Source organism: Arachis hypogaea, chromosome 20 (genome assembly GCF_003086295.3).
Source record: "Arachis hypogaea cultivar Tifrunner chromosome 20, arahy.Tifrunner.gnm2.J5K5, whole genome shotgun sequence".
Taxonomy (NCBI): domain Eukaryota; kingdom Viridiplantae; phylum Streptophyta; class Magnoliopsida; order Fabales; family Fabaceae; genus Arachis; species Arachis hypogaea.
The window spans coordinates 78,832,014-78,839,669 of NC_092055.1; the positions used below are offsets into that span (position 1 = coordinate 78,832,014).

The 7,656-nt window shown below is 36.3% G+C and overlaps 1 non-coding gene across 1 annotated transcript; it reads left to right on the forward strand.

The window, feature by feature from the left end:
* Positions 1–1,162: 1,162 nt before the first annotated feature.
* Positions 1,163–1,270, forward strand: LOC112788534 (small nucleolar RNA R71). The gene has a single exon (XR_003195894.1). It is a non-coding gene; the product is annotated as a small nucleolar RNA R71 (small nucleolar RNA).
* The last annotated feature ends 6,386 nt before the right edge of the window (positions 1,271–7,656 follow it).

Sequence of the window (7,656 nt, forward strand, 5' to 3'; positions counted from 1 at the left end):
CAAAGATCATGTTACCTATGGTACAAGGTATTACGAACTTTCCAGGATCCTGTTTCTTCTGAGGCAATGTCAGTTGATCCAGATCACTTAGTTCATTGGTGAACAAGGGAGGTTCATTTTCCCAAGTCTCAATACCAAATAATTTGGCATTCAGCTTCATGATTGCACCAAGGTACTTGGTAACTTGCTCTTCAGTAACATCCTCATTCTCTTCAGAAGATGAATACTCGTCAGAGCTCATGAAGGGCATAAGGAGGTTCAATGGAATCTCTATGGTCTTTAGATGAGTCTTAGATTCCTTTGGTTCCTCAAAGGGAAACTCCTTATTGATCACTGGACGTCCCAGGAGGTCTTCCTCACTGGGATTTACGTCCTCCCCTTCCTCTCCAGGTTCGGCCGTGTTGACTATGTCAATGGCCTTGCACTCTCCTTTTGGATTTTCTTCTGTATTGCTTGGGAGAGTACTAGGAGGGATTTCAGTGATCCTTTTACTCAGCTGGCCCACTTGTGCCTCCAAATTTCTAATGGAGGACCTTGTTTCATTCATGAAACTTACAGTGGCCTTAGATAGAACAGAGACTAAGTTTGCTAAATTAGAGGTATTTTGTTCAGAGTTATCTGTCTGTTGCTGAGTGGATGATGGAAAAGGTTTACTATTGTTAAACCTATTTCTTCCACCATTATTAAAGCCTTGTTGAGGCTTTTGTTGATCCTTCCATGAGAGATTTGGGTGATTTCTCCATGAGGGGTTATAGGTGTTTCCATAAGGTTCACCCATGTAATTCACCTCTGCTATTGCAGGGTTTTCAGGATCATAAGCTTCTTCTTCAGAAGATGCCTCTTGAGTACTGTTGGATGCAGCTTGCATTCCGTTCAGACTCTGAGAAATCATATTGACTTGCTGAGCCAATATTTTATTCTGAGCCAATATGGCATTCAGAGTATCAATTTCAAGAACTCCCTTCTTCATAGGCGTCCCATTACTCACAGTATTCCTCTCAGAAGTGTACATGAACTGGTTATTAGCAACCATGTCAATGAGTTCTTGAGCTTCTGCAGGCATTTTCTTTAAGTGAATGGATCCACCTGCAGAGGTATCCAATGACATTTTAGCTAATTCAGACAGACCATCATAGAATATGTCTAGGATGGTCCATTCTGAAAGCATGTCAGAAGGACACTTTTTGGTCAGTTCTTTGTATCTCTCCCAAGCTTCATAGAGGGATTCACCTTCTTTCTGTCTAAAGGTCTGAACATCCACTCTAAGCTTACTCAGCTTTTGAGGAGGAAAGAACTTGGCTAAGAAAGCCTTGACCAGCTTATCCCAAGAGTTCAGGCTATCCTTAGGTTGAGAGTCCAACCATATTCTAGCTCTGTCTCTCACAGCAAAAGAGAAAAGCATGAGCCTGTAGACTTCAGAATCTACTCCATTAGTCTTAACAGTATCACATATCTGCAAGAATTCAGTTAAGAACTGAAAAGGATCTTCAGATGAAAGTCCATGAAACTTGCAGTTCTGCTGCAACAGAGAAACTAATTGAGGTTTAAGCTCAAAATTGTTTGCTCCAATGGCAGGAATGGAGATGCTTCTTCCATGTAAATTGGAATTAGGCGCAGTAAAGTCACCAAGCATCCTCCTTCCATTATTATTATTTTCGGCTGCCATCTCCTCTTCTTTTTCGAAAATTTCTAAAAGGTGCTTGCTGGATTGTTGTAATTTAGCCTCTCTTAGTTTCCTTTTCAGAGTCTTTTCAGGTTCTGGATCTGCTTCAACAAGAATGTTCTTGTCCTTGCTCCTGCTCATATGAAAAAGAGGGGACAGAAAAATAATAATAATAGATTTCCTTTTTGCCCAAGCATAGAGGTTCCCTTATGTGAGTAGAAGAAAAGAAGAAGAGGAAATCTGAACTCAGAGAGAGAGGGTTCATATTTTTGGTGAGATGAAGTGTTAGTAGATGAATAAATAAATAGAAGGAGATGAGAGAGAAAGAGGATTTTCAAAAATAATTTTTGAAATAGAGTTAGTGATTTTCGAAATTAGTTTTTGAAAAAGGTTAGTAATTTTCGAAAATTAAAATAAAAAATTAAAATAATTAATTAATTAAAAAGAAATTTTGAAAAAGAGGGAAAGGATTTTCAAAAATTAGAGAGAGAGAGTTAGTTAGGTAGTTTTGAAAAAGATAAGAAACAAACAAAAAGTTAGTTAGTTAGTTGAAACAAATTTGAAAATCAATTTTGAAAAGATAAGAAGATAAGAAGTTAGAAAAGATATTTTAAAATCAAATTTTGAAAAAGATAAAGAGATATTTTTGAAAAGATACGATTGAAATTAGTTTTGAAAAAGATTTGATTTTTAAAATCACAATTAATGACTTGATTCACAAGAAATCACAAGATATGATTCTAGAACTTAAAGTTTGAATCTTTCTTAACAAGTAAGTAACAAACTTGAAATTTTTGAATCAAAACATTAATTGATGATGTTATTTTCAAAAATTAGGAGATAAAGATAAGAAAAAGATTTTTGAAAAATATTTTTAAAATTTTCGAAAATAACTAAGAAAAATGAAAAAGATTTGATTTTTGAAAAAGATTTTGAAAAAGATAAGATTTTTAAATTGAAAATTTGATTTGACTCATAAAAACAACTAGATTTTAAAAATTTTTGAAAAAGTCAATCCAAATTTTCGAAATTTATGAGAAGAAAAAGGGAAAGATATTTTTTTTTGAATCTTTTATGATGAAAGAGAAAAACATGAAAAATGATGCAATGCATAGAAATTATGGATCAAAACAATGAATGCATGCAAGAACACTATGAATGTCAAGATGAACACTAAGAACACTTTGAATGTCAAGATGAACACCAAGAACTTATTTTTGAAAAATTTTTGATGCAAGGAAAACATGTAAGACACCAAACTTAGAAATCTTTCATGTTTAGACTCTATGGATGCAAGAATGCATATGAAAAACAAGGAAAGACACAAAACATGAAAACATCAAGATCAAACAAGAAGACTTACCAAGAACAACTTGAAGATCATGAAGAACACTATGAATGCATGAATTTTTCGAAAAATGCAAGATGAATATGCAATTGACACCAAACTTGAAATTGACTCAAGACTCAAACAAGAAATACAAAATATTTTTTTTATTTTTATGATTTTATTAATTTTTTTTTGGATTTTTGTGTATTATTTTCGAAAAACATGTAGGAAAAAGAAAATAAGAAATCCAAAATCTTTAAGAAGAATTCCATGAATCTTTCAATATTAGCCCAAAGCTCCAATCAAAGGGTTAGACATGGCTTAATAGCCAGCCAAGCTTTAGCAGTACAAGCAATTCTCTAACATGTAGAGGCCTCAGTCCAAATAAATTTAGACATGGCTTTACAGCCAATCAGGCTTCAACATGCTTCATGAAACACTAGAATTCATTCTTAAAAAATTTTAGAATAATTTTCGAAAACAGATGAGAAATTTTTGAAAGATTTTTGAAAAATTTTTGAAAATAATTTTTTTTTCAAAAACAAAAGAAAAATTTCTGAAAAATTTTTGAAAAATTTTTGAAAATAAAACAAAAAGAAAATTACCTAATCTGAGCAACAAGATAAACCATCAGTTGTCCAAACTCGAACAATCCCCGGCAACGGCGCCAAAAACTTGGTGCACGAAATTGTTATCTCAGGCAACGGCGCCAAAAATTCTGTGCGCACGTCTTAATAAATCGTTTTTCATTCACAACTTCGATACAACTAACCAGCAAGTGCACTGGGTCATCCAAGTAATAAACCTTACGTGAGTAAGGGTCGATCCCACGGAGATTGTCGGCTTGAAGCAAGCTATGGTCACCTTGTAAATCTCAGTCAGACGGATATAAAATAGTTATGGAGTTTTCGAACATAAATAATAAGTAAACATAAAATAAGGATAAAAATACTTATGTATATCATTGGTGAGAATTTCAAATAAGTGTATAGAGATGCATTCATTCCTCTGAACCTCTGCTTTCCTGCTGTCTTCATCCAATCAATCTTACTCCTTTCCATGGCTGGCTTTATGTAAGGACATCACCGTTGTCAATGGCTAATTTTAATCCTCTCTGGAAAATGGTCCGATGCACTGTCACTGCATGGCTAATCGTCTGGAGGCATCACCCTTGTCAATGGCTGCATCCTATCCTCTTGTGAAAATGGTCCAAATGCTCTGTCACAGCACGGCTAATCATCTGAGGTTCTCGATCATACTGGAATAGGATTCACCCTCCTTTTGCGTCTGTCACTACGCCCAGCACTCACGAGTTTGAAGTTCGTCACAGTAATTCAATCCCAGAGTCCTACTCGGAATACCACAGACAAGGTTTAGACGTTCCGGACTCTCATGAATACCGCCATCAATCTAGCTTATACCACGAAGATTCAGATTAAGAGATCCAAGAGATACTCATTCAATCTAAGGTAGAACGGAAGTGGTTGTCAGACACGCGTTCATAGGGAATGATGATGATTGTCACGCTCATCACATTCAGGTTGAAGTGCGTATGAATATCTTAGAAGCGGAATAAGTTGAATTGAATAGAAAAACAGTAGTACTTTGCATTAACCTTTGAGGAACAGCAGAGCTCTACACCTTAATCTATGGAGTGTAGAAACTCTACCGTTGAAAATACATAAGTGAAAGGTCCAGGCATGGCCGAATGGCCAGCCCCCATGATCTAAGAACCAGGCGTCCAAAGATGATCCAAGGATCAAAAGATAATCCAAAGATGTCTAATTCAATAGTAAAAAGTCCTATTTATACTAAACTAGTTACTAGGGTTTACAGAAGTAAGTAATTGATGCATAAATCCACTTCCGGGGCCCACTTGGTGTGTGCTTGGGCTGAGCTTGAATGTTACACGTGCAGAGGCTCTTTCTGGAGTTGAATGCCAGGTTGTAACATATTTCTGGCATTCAACTCTGGTTTGTGACGTGTTTCTGGCGTTTAACTCCAGACAGCAGCGTAGAACTGGCATTCAACGCCCTTTTACATCGTCTAAACTCGGCCAAAGTATGGACTATTATATATTGCTGGAAAGCCCTGGATGTCTAGTTTCCAACGCAATTGGAATCCAACAGCATCAGCAGCCCTTCTTCAACATCTGAATCTGATTTTTGCTCAAGTCCCTCAATTTCAGCTAGAAAATACCTGAAATCACAGAAAAACACACAAACTCATAGTAAAGTCCAGAAATGTGAATTTAACATAAAAACTAATGAAAACATCCCTAAAAGTAACTAGATTCTACTAAAAACATACTAAAAACAATGCCAAAAAGCGTATAAATTATCCGCTCATCAAGCAGTTTCAAACTAATAAGAGAACAAGTAATATAATTCTACTCTAAAACTAACAAGTAACTATAACTAGAATTAAGCAATTGAAATTTTGGTTTTCAAATATGAATAATAAAAGCAACTCTTGGTTAGGCATGGGAATTGAGATCCCTGATAAACTACTATTTTATGATTTATATTGTGCTCAATTGAGTGGTTTTTATCAAGTCTTTGCTCACTTATTCACATTATTTGCATGGTTTTACAATTCCTTCCTTATTCGGTGATAGATGTGAAAACATGTTTCTGATGCCTTAAAACTGTTAATTTTAATTATCCTTTATTACCATTCGATGCCGTGATCTGTGTGTTAAGTATTTTCTGGCTTTATAGGGCAAGAATAGTTTAAAGGATGGGACGGAAACATGCAAAAGTGGAAGGAACAATAAAAATGAAGTATTCGAGGAACTAGCAGCGACGCGCACGCATGGACGACGCAGACGCGTGCCTCGTGCAGAATACAAGCGACGCGTACTCGTGACTGACGCGTACGCATGGGAAGAAAAATCGCCAAATGACGCGCATGCGTGACCCACACGCACGCGTGACAGACGCCACATGCAGAAAATTACAGAAAACACCCACAGCAATTTCTGGGTCCCTTTTCGGCCCAAATCCAAGTCCAGAAACACAGAATAGAGGCTGGAGAATGAGGGAATCAAATCATTCATTCAACATTCATCAATCATACATTCATTATTGAAAATTTTAGGTTTTAGATGTAGTTTTCTAGAGAGAGAGGCTCTCTCCTCTCTCTTAGGTTTTAGGATTAGGATTTCTCTTAGTTTATGGTTATTTCTTCATTTCAGGTTCAATGTTCCTTTAATTTATGTTCTCTTCTACTTCTATTTATGCTATGACTTTAGTTTGTTTACTTTCCCAATTTGATTTATGAACTCCATGTTAGAATTGAATTTCTTTATTCAATGCAATTTGAGGTATTTCAGAATTATGATTACTTTCTTCCATTTATGATATAAATAATTTGGATTTTTCCCCTTTTGGCTTTGGTTGAGTAATTGGTGACACTTGAGTTATCAAAGTCAGCTGTTGATTGAAAATTGGAATTTGCTGATTGATTTGGATCCCTCTAAGGCTAGTATTTCCATAGGAGTTGACTAGGACTTGAGGAATCAAGTTGATTAGTCCACTTGACTTTCTTTTATTTAGTAAGGGTCAACTAAGTGGGAGCAATAAACGATTCTCATCACACCTGACAAGGATAACTGGGATGGAATTTTCAGTTCTCATACCTTGCCAAGAGTTTTTCATAATTATTAATTTACTTTCATGCCAATTTATTTCCTTGTTCCCAAAAAGATACAATTTCATAACCAATAATAAATCATACTTCCCTGCAATTCCTTGAGAGACGACCCGAGGTTTAAATACTTCGGTTATAAATTTTATTGGGTTTTGTTACTTGTGACAACCAAAACTTTTGTACGAAAGGATTCTCTATTGGTTTAGAAACTATATATACAACGTGATTATTTTTATAAAATTCTTTACTATCAAGAATCTAATCGTCAAAATGGCGCCGTTGCCGGGGAATTGCAATTGTGTGCCTTATTATTGGTTATTGTAAATATTCTCTTTTGCTTGTTTATTTGTTTTTGTTTTTGTTTTTAATTCTTATTAGCTACTATGAGTTCTCACCCCTCTGGCTTTAAGTTTGGTTCCAATGTTGTTGTAAGGAATGGAAGCTATAACAGGAACATGCATCAAGGTCGAAACAATCAAAGATGGAAGGAGCCACGAGGATCTGATCAACCCTTTCGGTAGCAACACCTTCCAAGGTACCATGGACAATGACCATCCTATAATGCATGCCAAGACAATAGTTATGGTGGACCTTTTCGTGACAACCAACCCCCACCAAATTACTATGCTCAAAAGCCATTTCGAGGTGCGTACCAAAATGATAGATATGGTGGACCCCCTTGTAGTTACCAACAAGCCCCATCATATGCCTATGAACCACCTCCTCAATATAGTTTTGAACCACCATACTCACAAGCCACCTACCACCATTCACCCCCATATGACCCTAACCATTATCCACCCCCAATTCCAATCTGATCACTCCCAAGAACCACCACTTCCATATGCACCATGTCCATATCCATCGACCCAAGAATCACAGGAGCGTCTCAAGGAAACAGTGGATAAATTTCATGCAACCCTTCACCAACTGGAGTAAGCGATCAATCAATTAGCTTCCCGACGTTCGGACACTCAAAGAACCCCCATGGCTTCATGTGGAGAATCTAATG